Source organism: Ammospiza nelsoni, chromosome 2 (genome assembly GCF_027579445.1).
Source record: "Ammospiza nelsoni isolate bAmmNel1 chromosome 2, bAmmNel1.pri, whole genome shotgun sequence".
Classification (NCBI taxonomy): Eukaryota; Metazoa; Chordata; class Aves; order Passeriformes; family Passerellidae; genus Ammospiza; species Ammospiza nelsoni.
The window spans coordinates 44,362,985-44,375,821 of NC_080634.1; the positions used below are offsets into that span (position 1 = coordinate 44,362,985).

General features: G+C 39.3%; 1 protein-coding gene across 4 annotated transcripts in view; it reads right to left on the minus strand.

Annotated features, from left to right (window-relative positions):
* Positions 1-12,837, minus strand: part of PDGFD (platelet derived growth factor D) — a 137,779-nt gene that overhangs the window by 30,598 nt on the left and 94,344 nt on the right. The window lies entirely within an intron of this gene.

Genomic DNA, 12,837 nt, shown 5'->3' on the forward strand with positions numbered 1-12,837 from the left:
CAAGAATGGATGAATATTATTATTGTTATTGTTGTTATTATTATTATCATCATAATCAGCCACAATAACAGTAATAATAATAATACCAACCCGATCTATGCTGCTTTGCATAGCAAGACCTAATCTGGTCAAGGACATTACATTCATCTGCCAACATAAATATTAAACAACATCTCTGTATGTCTACAACCAGAGTATTAATGCAGTTGCCAAACTGATCTGTTGGAAAGAATGTGAACATGCTAATTCCCTGGTACTACTTAGTCCAGGTGAAAAGCAGGATAATCTAATCCATCTCAAAAGTAGTCCTAACATGACTGCACCGCTTTTGGTACTTGTGCTGAACAGTACATGATCATCACTGCACTACGTATTGTTACATCAAAAAACCCAGCCACAGTACATTGCCATTAACGGTGTCATTGCACAGAATCTTTGGCATTTATGATTAATCTGAGCACAGGGATGGGATTCATAACATCTATCTTAGGACAACTATGAAGCTAACATCTAAGCAAGTCTTGTTTCCATTTCCAATCAACTAAACCTGGCATTTCTGGGGTGCAAATCATCTGATCTGGGTTAGAAGCTTTACTTGGGATGACAGTGCACCCTGAAAATGGATTTTTGTCTCCATTGTATAAAGGGAACCTGGGAGGCTGATCTTAGAAACAGATGTAAAAACTGTAGATATTGACATGTGGTCACCTAAATCCCAATCCACTTGTCTGACCAGTGATGAGCAATCACTACTAAATAATGAAGAAGCCATTTCTTTAATCTTTTGGCAGCTTTATTAATTTCCAATTGGATAACTAAACTGTGAAAAATGGAAAAAAAAAAAGGGAGCATTACAGAATGGTTATTAAACACACACATGCAGTGAATAGCTAATGATCAGCATGAATATGCAGGTAAGGAAAGTGGACTGAAGTGACAGTATACCAAGATTTTAATTTCTAATAATAGAATATATAATGAAAAGGTTTAAGGAACCTGGATCAATGCCTGTGCTCATGACTTCATACTGAGTCAGTATCTGACAAGCTTTTTTTTAAGCTGGCAACTGAAAGGGGAAATGGAAAGGAAACTGCACAGCTGATGCTTGCTAGACTTGATCCTGTATTGCACCATACATATATATATATTTGCATATATTAAATTATTTCTTAGGAATGGAAAACCAAAAATTGATCTCATAATTTGCTAATTCGCCAATAAAATGCTCCTTTACCCAAGAAGGAAGAGAGCTACTTTCAGATCCAGAATCAATATGCTTGGTTTTTTAATGTTTTCCATTTGCTATAGAAAAATATTTAATGCCTCAAAAGTTACAGGATTGTTTATTCAAAAATGTTACTGTTTCTTCTTCTTCAGTATTTAAGATTAAAAGAAATTAAGAAATCCCAACACTAAGTGACCACTGAAGCTGCAGAGCAATAAAAACATTTATAACTGTGTGGTCATTTTCTGCTAAGAATACAGAAGAAAAACTGGTGAAATTTTCAATGCAGATTTTTTTCTTAAAAATAGTAAAGAGATCTGAAAGTTATAATCAGATCATACACCATTCTGAATATGCCTCTCTTGGCCACATTCTCTACACATTTGGTTGCCCAGTTTTTGACAAGCAGCAATTTAAATTAAATAAAAATGTATTTGAAAAGCTTATGAACACTCTGGTAAAGTCTGCCAGTTGCAGAACTTGGAAATAATTTCCTCTCTGTCATTAGCTTCCATTTAGCACTTCCAGGAAAAAAAGTGGCATTGAGTTCTAAAGCATTATTTTAAAACAGAAACAATTTGCTTCACTGAATGTTTTGAGAAGACTGCAGTCTTATGTTCAAAGGGATGGGCCACTTTTTTATCTAAATGAGGATATAAAAACTGTTTCTTTAGTCTGTGATTCTTTGAGTTCGTTCATGCCAGGAAACCCCTCCAAAATCCTGATATAGACACGTGTACCACCTGCTTCTTGGATCTCAAACCTGATGACTGCACATTTCAACTCTGATTATATTCAATCTGCATAAACTATTCACAACTCTATGGCTTTGTTCCACCACCACTCAAGGCAGCTGCAGTCATTCTTGGCTTTGCGGTGCTTTCAACCTCTACAGTTTGGAGATTATTATTATCTATGGCTTCTGCTCGCAGCTATTTCAAATAATAATATCAAAGTGGTTCTCATCATTACAAAACCCTCTCCTCCTTCTCACCATTGCCCCTAGCAGAAGCTGAAGGACAAATCTATTTTCAGTGCTATCTGTTCAATTCATTCTACCTCGTTCATTGAATTTGCCTGTGATCGCTTTGGCTGTTGTTTTGCTGTTGCTTCTTCATTACTTGAAACAACATTAAAACTTTTAGTTCAAACATTAAAAAAACGACCAAAATTCTCATCTGTTTTCTTACTGAATCAGGAACAACAGGGTGGTAATAATTTGGCTACATCACCTTGACAACAGTGCTTCTATTTTTGTATTTGTGTCATGGTAACATAAAAACTTTACTAGAGACTTCAGCGAAGCATTGAACTGTTCTACAAGCAGCAAAAAGACAGGCAGAACAACAGAACTACCAATCACCTTCTGATAGCAGCTACACTCAGTGAAGAAAAATTACTTCCAAACATCAACTTCCAAAATTACACCTCAGCAAGACAAATTCTGAGTCTGTCCCCAGAGTTAAATATGTATGGACACTGATGTATTGTTCCTGGCTCTGTTTTGGACAAAGAAAAGCTACTCTCTTCTTTGCAGACGGACTTTATAGCCTGTCTCTCACCACTGATGGCCACTAAGTGACAAGGAGTCACAGGGAATAATCCCTGTTCCACTCAGGTCTTTGCAAGTGGAGATCATGATGCAAAATCAAAGTTATGAATGATATAAGGGACTGCAGAGCCAGATAGCACTGGTTCCTGAGGGAGATGATTTGCAGCCATAACCTGCAGCAGCACAGGCTCTGCTGTGTTGAAGCCATGGGGCTTGGTAGGGACATTAGGAACTGAGAGACATCAGGAAAATACCCGGGATGTGGCTGGGAAGCTTTCCAGTTTGAGAAGCATATTGTCATGACTCACTTTGTTGTACCACCCATGTGGCAAAACTTCCGAGTACTCCCAGCTATGCTGAGTTACTGCCTGGTCCTCAAATTAAAAGCAAGAAGTACTGTGATTCTTCGCCTTTTTTACATGTTTTTTCACTGCAGATTAGTCTTTTGTCATCTTGGTGCATGACTACTGTGAGGAAGGATGCCTGGGATAGGCAATAACAACCACAGGATGAGCACAACACACAGACAGCTCTCTCCAGTGCAAAGAAGCAGCCTCACAGCTCTATAAACTTCTCTATTTTTTCCTAATCTGCAGTTTTCTGGGGTGATTGGACTAGTTTTGGTAAAAAAAAATGTTCACCTGACAAAACAACTACAAACTATTGCTCATGAAAGCTGAGGTGATGCTCTCCACTTCAGTGAGTGGGAAAGGTTCTCAAACGAGTTGTGATTAAAAATTAGATTACAGGCAGTACCCTGACTGATGATTTGGGCTCACTGGTTCAGTAAGGTCCTCTCCTAAAGGAGCCACTTTCTCTACTGTACCCTTGTACTCAGAAGACAAATGAGGGAGAAAGGGTCAAATGCAGGCATGGTCTTGGGGAAATAAGCATGAGAAAGAGGAAGAATGAATAAACTAAGAAAAAATTAAGACAGAGAAGCTGAAGTGTTGAGTTCTGCCTGTGGTCATCCAATTTGTGGTATTTAGACACCATAATTATAAATGATCCAAAAGAAAAGCAGTTTCTAGAAATTTACAGAAGAACGGGGCTAATGGATGTACTGAGACACACAGATGATCCCGCAGAAACAAGTCATGGGTGAAATGGAGCATGTTCAAAGAGGTCCAGTACAAAAAACAAAAGGAAGTTGTGAGCTCTCCCTGGAATGAAAGAATTAGGGATGAAGGACAATGGAAGGTCTGTAAGGAAATTTAGAGTAAATTGCAACTTGAAGAAAAAAGAGACAAAATTATCCTAACATTTAGGTTAATAGACAGAAACTCAATGATACTCATTGTTGAAAAACAGTCAACATCTATTGCATTCAGAGTTATGCATTCAGAGACAGGTAGCTGATAAGCAGATAAACTTGTATTTGTATATAGTAACAACAAAATATAATAACCTGGAAATTTTTTTTTTCCTGCCACAAGCAATAATACTTATATTCTCACTAACAATTATATTTACAGATATTACATTTCTTATACAAAGAGACACATATTTCAAGCAAATAAACTCCAAACTCAGAACATGCTGTATAACAGAAATGGTGTTACATAAGTTAGAGGTAAAAGAAAAATCATGGTTCCATTCAAAAAAATGCTGTGATACACATTCAAGTTTGTACACTTCAACTGATTAAATTTAATTTCTCATGCAGCATTTTAGGACACTCCAATTTCTATAAATACAAGCATATAGATTAACACTTTGAAATATCTTTTTCTTGTACCATACTTTCATTTTGTCACATTACTGGGTTTTAATTCAGTATCATAATGATATTTACTAACACCTCCTAAGGATGCTGAAAGATACCTAAAGCAGGCTACTAGGAAGCGAGAGGCTGCATTTTTCTTACAGTAATGGTCAAACTGCTGCTGCTCAGTGTTCAGCTCTAGTGACCAGACATTAATAAAAATAAAAGTTACTGAATTTGGAGAGCGAGCAACAATGATGTCTCATAATCTGGGAATCATGCCTTGCAATGAAACATTAAGTGCAGGCCAGTGTTTTTAACAAAGGTTAGATGAGAATTGACCTTGTCTCTCCAGATAATAACCCATCCTCTGCTAAAAGAGCCTATTACCAATGTCAACAAGTTCCTTCATCTGGCAGTGCAAGCATTAAAAAATCCAGGTAGCTGTAATGTGAAGGCAGCAGTATCCAAACTGGAAGTATGAGCAAATTTTACCACTGACACCAGCTGTTACTGGAACAGCTAAGAAATCAACAAATAACTTTAATCATACTGAATTTTCTTTTCTGCTTTTTGATGCAGTCCCATAAAGGCAGGGCATCCATGACAACAGTATTTTAAAGTCAGTAACAAAAGGTCAGACAGCCACCAAACCGTCTCATCTCAAGTGTAATAGTGTGATTCTTGCCCCTCAAAAAAGACATAAATTGAGTTTCTGAAGCCCGGTTGCCACTACATATCAGTAGCTACAACCTTATCAACCAAGTTAATACTAGTGCAAATTAATATATAAAATCCCTCTTGATTTTTTCTGACACATTTACTAGCTATAAATGAATGGGAAACATAAGATACTTAAAATTTCAAAAGTTTAAGGCTGTAATAATGACTTAGGTTAACTGCAGTTTGTTACATTAATTTATGAAAAGCTGAAGTAAAACTGAAGCAGAAGAATGTATTTAGTAAGTTATGTTTCATCAATACTCCTCTTCATCCTTCACAAAGCCCTGGAAATAGGCATTGCTGGGTGCATACTGGAAGAATGTCCAAGACACTGACTTTAAATGATCTGTCTAAAAGGTCACATAATACTTGTTCAAATGAGACAACAGCCTTTGAAAAATCAGATGTCATCTGACACTATTATGCCTATGAGCATCCTGTTTCCTACTCATAACCACAAGGACTTCATTACCAAGCTGTGCAAATTGTGCATTACCATTATTTTTTCCATTTATCACAGAAACCTGTCCTCATATATCCATGTACAAGGGATTTGCTAATAGCTAATCTGCTGCATACTGCAGTTAAGCAATTGTAAACAAAACACAAATCAACTAACATTCATTGTAAATATTCTGCAATTCCTCCTTTGCCATTTTTATCTGAATGGCAAATTTTGATTCTGCAGTTAAACACCAGGACACAAAACTGGAAAGGCTCTCTCTCTTAGGCTGTCTCTTCCAAATCCCTCAGACTGGTTGGCTGTTTCCAAGCTAAATTTATCTTTATTGCACTTATGTAAGTACCAGCTTTATCCTTTTCTTCCTCTCCCAAGTTTGCTTCCTGCAGTAATTCTGAAGAGATGTTATATCTCCTCTCAGCATCCGTTTTATTACACTAAGCAAGCCAAGCTGTCTTGGCCCTTAGTAAGAAATGCCCTCTTCTCCCCATTGTCCCTGAACTCAGTCCAAGAAAAATGTAGTTGCTCTGTACCATGGAGACCAGAACTGTACAAAGTATTCCAGGAGAGATGCAACTACAGCCTCATTGGTCACATGCCTAGTACAGAGAAATTTTCTCTTCCCCTCTTCAATAACCAGTGATATGCCATTTAACAGCAAATACTGTTGCTATTAATCTCTACATGAGTAACCTCTTTGCCCATTTTTGGGCTGTTCCATTTCACTGCAAATCAATTCTGTGCTGCTCAAGGTCATCCAGCTTGCCTCTCCGATACTCTGATTTTCCCATTCATGAGCAATGAACTTCAGCATTGTGCGTGCTGAAAAAACCACTAAAATGCTACTCTGCAGATTGTTCTCTGGCCCCTAAAAGACCCCAAAAATAAAACTGACTATGAGATTACCTTTTAGAAACCTTTTAGGATTAGCAAGCTGTCCCTGGCTGGATAGTCCCTTCTGCATTACACTACCTGACCTTTGACAGTCGTGTACCATCCAAGCACAAGGGACAGTTTCCTGCATTACACTGGGTGAGATGCTCCTCTAAGGTCCAATTACATCTGTTAGACAGCACTTCCTTCCATTCCAGGCTATCCTTCAGTCTGGAATGAGTTTATTTGATAAAGAGATGTGTAGTTTTATTCCTAAATTCCTGCATGCTTAACCACCTTTTTTTGCTGACGAGTGCCCTGTAAGCATTCTAGGTCAGACTTAGGAGTGTGAAGGTGCCCTGGCCACTCTCCTGCCATTGATGCTATAGGCTGCCAGCCATTCACCATCTCTGTGTGAGCCCTGGCTCACCTTACAGCAATCCAGGGATGCAATCCAGCTAAATTACACTTACACTGCATCTGCTCCTCACTCCCTTTCTATTCCTATTGCATGTTAAGCAGACTTGCTTTCAGAAGTGACTCTTGGTGCCTTATGGTCTGCAGTGCCCAGCTTTTGGCAGTGACAGTGGAGCAGTCTGAAGGCAACTGGGGTCCTTGCTCACCTTGGGTCTGTGTCTAAGCACACTTGGGCCATGGTGGCATCCCAGTTTGCAGGGCTTGCTGGTCCCCCTGCAATGCCCCATGCTGGCTCTGCCAGGGCGGTGGGAAGCAAACATCCAGAGGAGTCCTGGTCAGAGTGATGCTTCACATCAAAGTGGGAAAAGAGCTTGGGAAGAGTCATCCCATGAGCCAAAAACTTGATGTCAGGTCAGTACCTAGTGCCCTTGTGAGGACTTTGGTGAACTCCTGCCACACTGACTGGCAGGGTTTTGGAAACAGCCTCCCTGGTAATAGGTGACTCTGCCCTGAGCAAAACTGAAAAGCTGATACTTCACTTGCCCGGTAGTGTCCAGGTGGGCAAAAAACTCTTTCAGAGTTAACAGAAGGCAGTGACAGCTGGTTATTTCAGGTCCTCCTTCTTGGTGTGACTCATACCAAATGGTAATGTACTGAAAGGCCCCAGTACCAGGGATAGAAGGAAAAATATTAATGAGAGAAAACCTCCTAGGAGCAAGCTATTAATTTTCTAACTTCTTTCCACTTGGGTTTCTACACATTTTTTATAGCTTTAAACATGGTCCATAATCACAGAAAAATAATCATTAACAAATACAGTGTAATTTCATTTAATATTCCAAGTTTTCCATTGGAATATTAAATGAATAGGATGTACAAAGTGCTCGGACATGCACACTTACATCTTCAGATGTGATTTGGGAGAAACATGGAAGCAATAATAATAATAACAACAAAAAACTCTAATGGAGCTCAGCAAATTTAACTCTGAACCTGAGGACACCATGTAGAAGAGTACTGGTAAGGGACATTAGCTATCCTAGCAGTAATCCCAGCCTATTGATTTTTTGTGAAGGATCCATTTGTTTTTGAGCTCTCTGTCAGAGGATGGTGTTTAATTCTGCAGTAAGCATGCAGCAGGAGCATGTGTTATGTTTCACAGATAATGCAAAACAAAGCAATTTGTTCACCCTCCTGCTTTGACTGGAAGGCATTGCATTTTCTAGGACAACAAAAAAGGACTGCTATCCAAGCTTTCTAAGATGTTCAACAATCATTAAAATAGAGAAAAAACCTAATCTTTGAAGAATAAAAGAACTCTTTTCTCGTAGCTTTTCCAGGTTTTTGATGTGATCAAAAGCAGTTAATTTACTGCACACAGCACAGGATACTGCTGACTGGAGATTTTGTTTAACATGAGTTTCATCAAAGAGCTAAATTAAGGAAAAATCCAAACTATTCCAACTGAACTTCCAGATCCAGATCTATTCCTCAGAAACACCACTGCTGTTAAAGCTAAACACAAGTACTTTAGGAGCAGTTAAGCTTCTCATTTATCTTATGTATAATTTTGCAAATATCAATTGTGAGCGATACTATGAGTAAAGACCAGGTAAAGAGCACCTCACATTTGCCACCTTTTGCAAACAATCTAACAAAATCATGTTAACATTTCGGGATTAGTTTACCAAAAAAAATGGTCTTGAAAATCCTTCTAAACACCAAACTGAGACCATAATCTCAGGACCAGGAGGGTGTGTACTGGGCCACAATTAGTGTGTAACACATTTTATTTGAATTCTGACTAAACATAAGCATAACCAAATAGACTAAGGGTGGCTGTAAAATTATAATAGGCTTAATATTCTCAAGTGATGAAAATCAAGACAAACAGTTTAATTCAGTTTTATACTAATGACATAGAAAATGTCACAGAAAATTGAACTGGCAAAAAAAAAAAAAAAAAAAGAAGTTGTAAACATCATTCAATACAAAGAAAAATGGTAGGATTACCAGAGGTCAGAAGCAGTGGCAGGTAAGAAAAACAAGGTTTCACTTTAAAGAATGTAAGTGGAGAAAAAGGTACAAGCCATAAACTCTATTTGATGGCACACACGGACTCTGAAAGGAACTGGTGCCAAGAGACTGAATAGAACTAAGATAAAAAATCATTACATTAATCTGAAATGTAACACAGTGGCACGGCATGGAGGGTGACTTATGCCTGTACAGAGATCTTCCCCAGGCACAGGGATGCTCTCCCCATACCAAGGGGACACCCACTACCACAAATCACCACCAAGGGGATACCACATCACCACAAACCACCATCTCCCGGGGAACCATGGGCACAGATAGGGCTCTCCTCACTGGCAGGGATGTGTGAGGATGTTCTGCACCTTCCTATGGGTGCAGAACAGGGTTATGCTCAGAAAAAAGCGATGTTTGTGGGTGCAAGCAGCTCTTCTGGAAACTGAAGATGGGTATTCTCAAGACAACAGGCACAGTAAGGTTCATACTGCATGGATGTGATATCAGTATTGATATAAATTGCAGAAGTAGTTACATACCCCATCTGTGGAGATGCCAAACCCCTGCCATCCTGGCCCTGCAGTGCTGGTATGCACAGGCTAGGCATTTCAGCTGCCCACCTGCATCAGCAATGCAGGCTTATGAGGAGAAAGCACTGGGGAGGGCTCTCACACACTCCGGCAGAAAGACCTTGCTCTATGGTATAAAAACTCTTGAGCATTTCCTGAACATCAGACAGTATTTTTAAAGTACCAGACCCACAGACTGTTTAGTTTATACTGCTGGTTTTTAGCACAGCCCTCCTGGCTACCTTGTCCATCTTTGTCCAGGAGGACTAGACCTGGACTGCAGCAGCAGTAGGCTCACACTCATGCAATACTCCTAATTTCAGCAGCTGCTATTACAAACTTTGTCTCTGCTTTTAATCTATTCCTTAATGCATCTGGAAAATGTACCTGAACCAGCACTGAGCTAGCACTGTCAGCACACAAAGTTGCTGCTAAGTTGAGAAAACAGTGTTTATTTTAACATACTTCTGACAGAGATAAATTATATGTATAGGGAGCAGAGTGTCCCATTTCTGCTGCCTTACATTATCTTCTCTGAGTTGGTCTTTTTGCTCTCTCTTCAGAGCTAAATAATGCCAATTTTTCTGTATCAACTCATGCATATGCAAAAAGAAGTGGCAGGCCTGAATAAGAACATGACTGATGCACTCAGGTTCTTTCCTAACCATCAGCAGAAGATAAGCACACAAGACCTTGTCTGCACCATGCCTGCTTAGAGGAGAGGCGGCTCAGAGATGAATACACACATGTAAGTACAATGCACATTTGGAAATAAGATCTCATTTCCAATCAGGCACAAAAGTTCCACCTCATCTGTAAAAAAACAGCAATTGCTTTGTGCTTGGTTTAGGTTCCCACACCAACAGAGCATTCCCAATTTTCTGTAGAGAAAGAAAAGTTTTCAGCAGCCTATTTCTATCAATAGTGGCCTCTTCAGTATGCAACACAAACCACACAGAGCAGTCAGACTACTTGTCCACATGATGCCCAGGTTCTTTCAGGATTTTTTTTTTGTTTCAAATTTATTGAAACAAAATAAAAAAAAATTGGCCAGACCTTGGTGTGAGATAAATTTTTGTGTTTTTTTTTTCACCCTGTCCTACAACAGTGGAAAAATTAGCCTCATACTTTCTAAGCTGTTTTCTCAGGTTTCAGGGTTTTTTCTAAGTATCATTTTTCTTTCCTCAAAGATAAAATTATTTTTCAAACCTACCCGTAATTCTGCAAACACTGAATTCCAGGTCTCACAAATGCTGTTAACAGTGTCACTCACAATGTTGTCAGGAGTTACAAGAAAATGAAAGAAAAGATGACCTCCATGTAATAACTTCTGGGCTACATCTATATTAAGTGGTAAAATGAGGCAGAGATTGATCAGACACGGTGTGACTCATTCAGACACAACTATTACCCTGTAGAACAGAGTGGTCACAACAAATTGCACATTAGAAAGAGCCCAGGGCCTGTGCTAGCTCCAAACTAGCCATGCTAAAAATGTGATGGGTATAAACAATTTTGTGCCTATGCCTTGATTTGTATACATCCCATTGAAAAGTCTCTGCTGACAATTCTGGATACATAGATTCCTTATTAGAGGGTCTGATCCTGCAAGAGCGTGCCTTTAAGCTCCATGGCTGGACAACAACAGTGCCAAGAATCAGGAACACAAAATTAGACAATATAGTGCCCGATTCCTACAGTCTAAGGAAAAGTTTATTACTGTTTTTCACAAAACATGACCTAAGGACAAGATCAGGACAAAAATATTGATTGAAAGGAAGCCTTTTTATAGCTGCCAAGATCGGAAGTATTATATTTAAAAAAAAACAGGCTTCTTCAGGTTAGAAAAGGGACCTGGAAAATAAGTTTTATCTGCCACAAAACACCATTTTGTACAATTAAGCTATATTTCTGAACAAAAACTATTAAAATTAAAAAAACCCCTGTTATTACCAGTCACAGAAAAATTGGCTGTTATTTGATTCTGCTGAAAATGATCTAACAAGAAGATATACTAATTCCATGTACCTAAAAGCTATTTTCAACTTTCAGTGCTACAGATGAGTTGCAAAATCTGACCCTGTGTTGTTACAGGCTCAGACTTTCTCTAATTAAGCTCTGACTAGTTATCAAACTGACAATTGAGGAAAACAGAACTGAATTTTTCTTGGTATTACAAGAGATAGGAAATATGATTTTTTTTTTTTTTTTGCATGCCATTTATGTTCAAAATCAGTTCAACATGGAGAGAAATCTGTGGGTTGAAACAGAGATGAGGCTGCAGGCAAAGAATGATGAAGAACCCAAGCCCTGGGCTGGAGGAGGTGTTCAGTTCAGTAGCACAAAGCTCAGCAACATGCTGAGTTATTTTATGTAACAGTGCCATTTAGCCAAAAATTTTCAACTAAGATTTATCCTATCAAGTCTAAAAAAATGACAGGAACCCTGCAAGTAATAAAAGATGTGCGTGTAAATATACATGTGTAAGAGCAAACCAAAACCACTCTGCCATGTGTGTCACCTATTTTATTATGAAGACATGCGTGGACTTTATTGAGTGCTCAGGGCAAAACCAAAGGCTGTAAATTTAATAAAGATGCATGCATACAAAACACAATTTGCACAGCACCATGACTGTCTTTGGAAATGTGGTGAAGGCTGTGAAGGTTATTGAAGCCAGAACCACTGTGCTGAGCAAACAAGAGCAGCAGCCTGAGAGCAAACCAGCTTCCCCAGCAGGGAGGAAGGACAATCTGATGACCTGTGCCGGGGGCTACAGTCAGACCCAAACTAAGCTTTGTTAAAAGGAAGTGCGGAGATCCCTAGTGCTCCAGTCATCATTGCCACCTAAGAAGGAAGGCAGGGATGAGAACAGCAACAAGCTTTCTCACACCCACCAGACCAGCGGCTCAGTGTGGTGTGAAGCTGATTTTTGTCCTTTCCCTTTCCTGGTTTGAAACCTGGGATTGCTGTTCTCTATTCTCTAGGCATGTAATTTCTAACACTAGAGAGGACCCAGGTAAATCTGGCAGGCACAGGGAAAGTGAGCATCCAAATGAAACAGCACAGCAGACAAACCCCTTTGTTCATCAGTCTTGGTCTGACCATGCAGCCCACCCTGCTGGCAGTGTCCCGGACTGGAAGCTGGAACACCACCTGATTCTCTTGTGTCTTTTAGAAGTTAATTTTGTGGGATTTTACAATTGATGTACCTATATTTGAGGTGAGAAGGTCTCAGGCTGTGAGCAGGTGTTAGGGCACTGGTGGAGCCTGGCCTGGAGG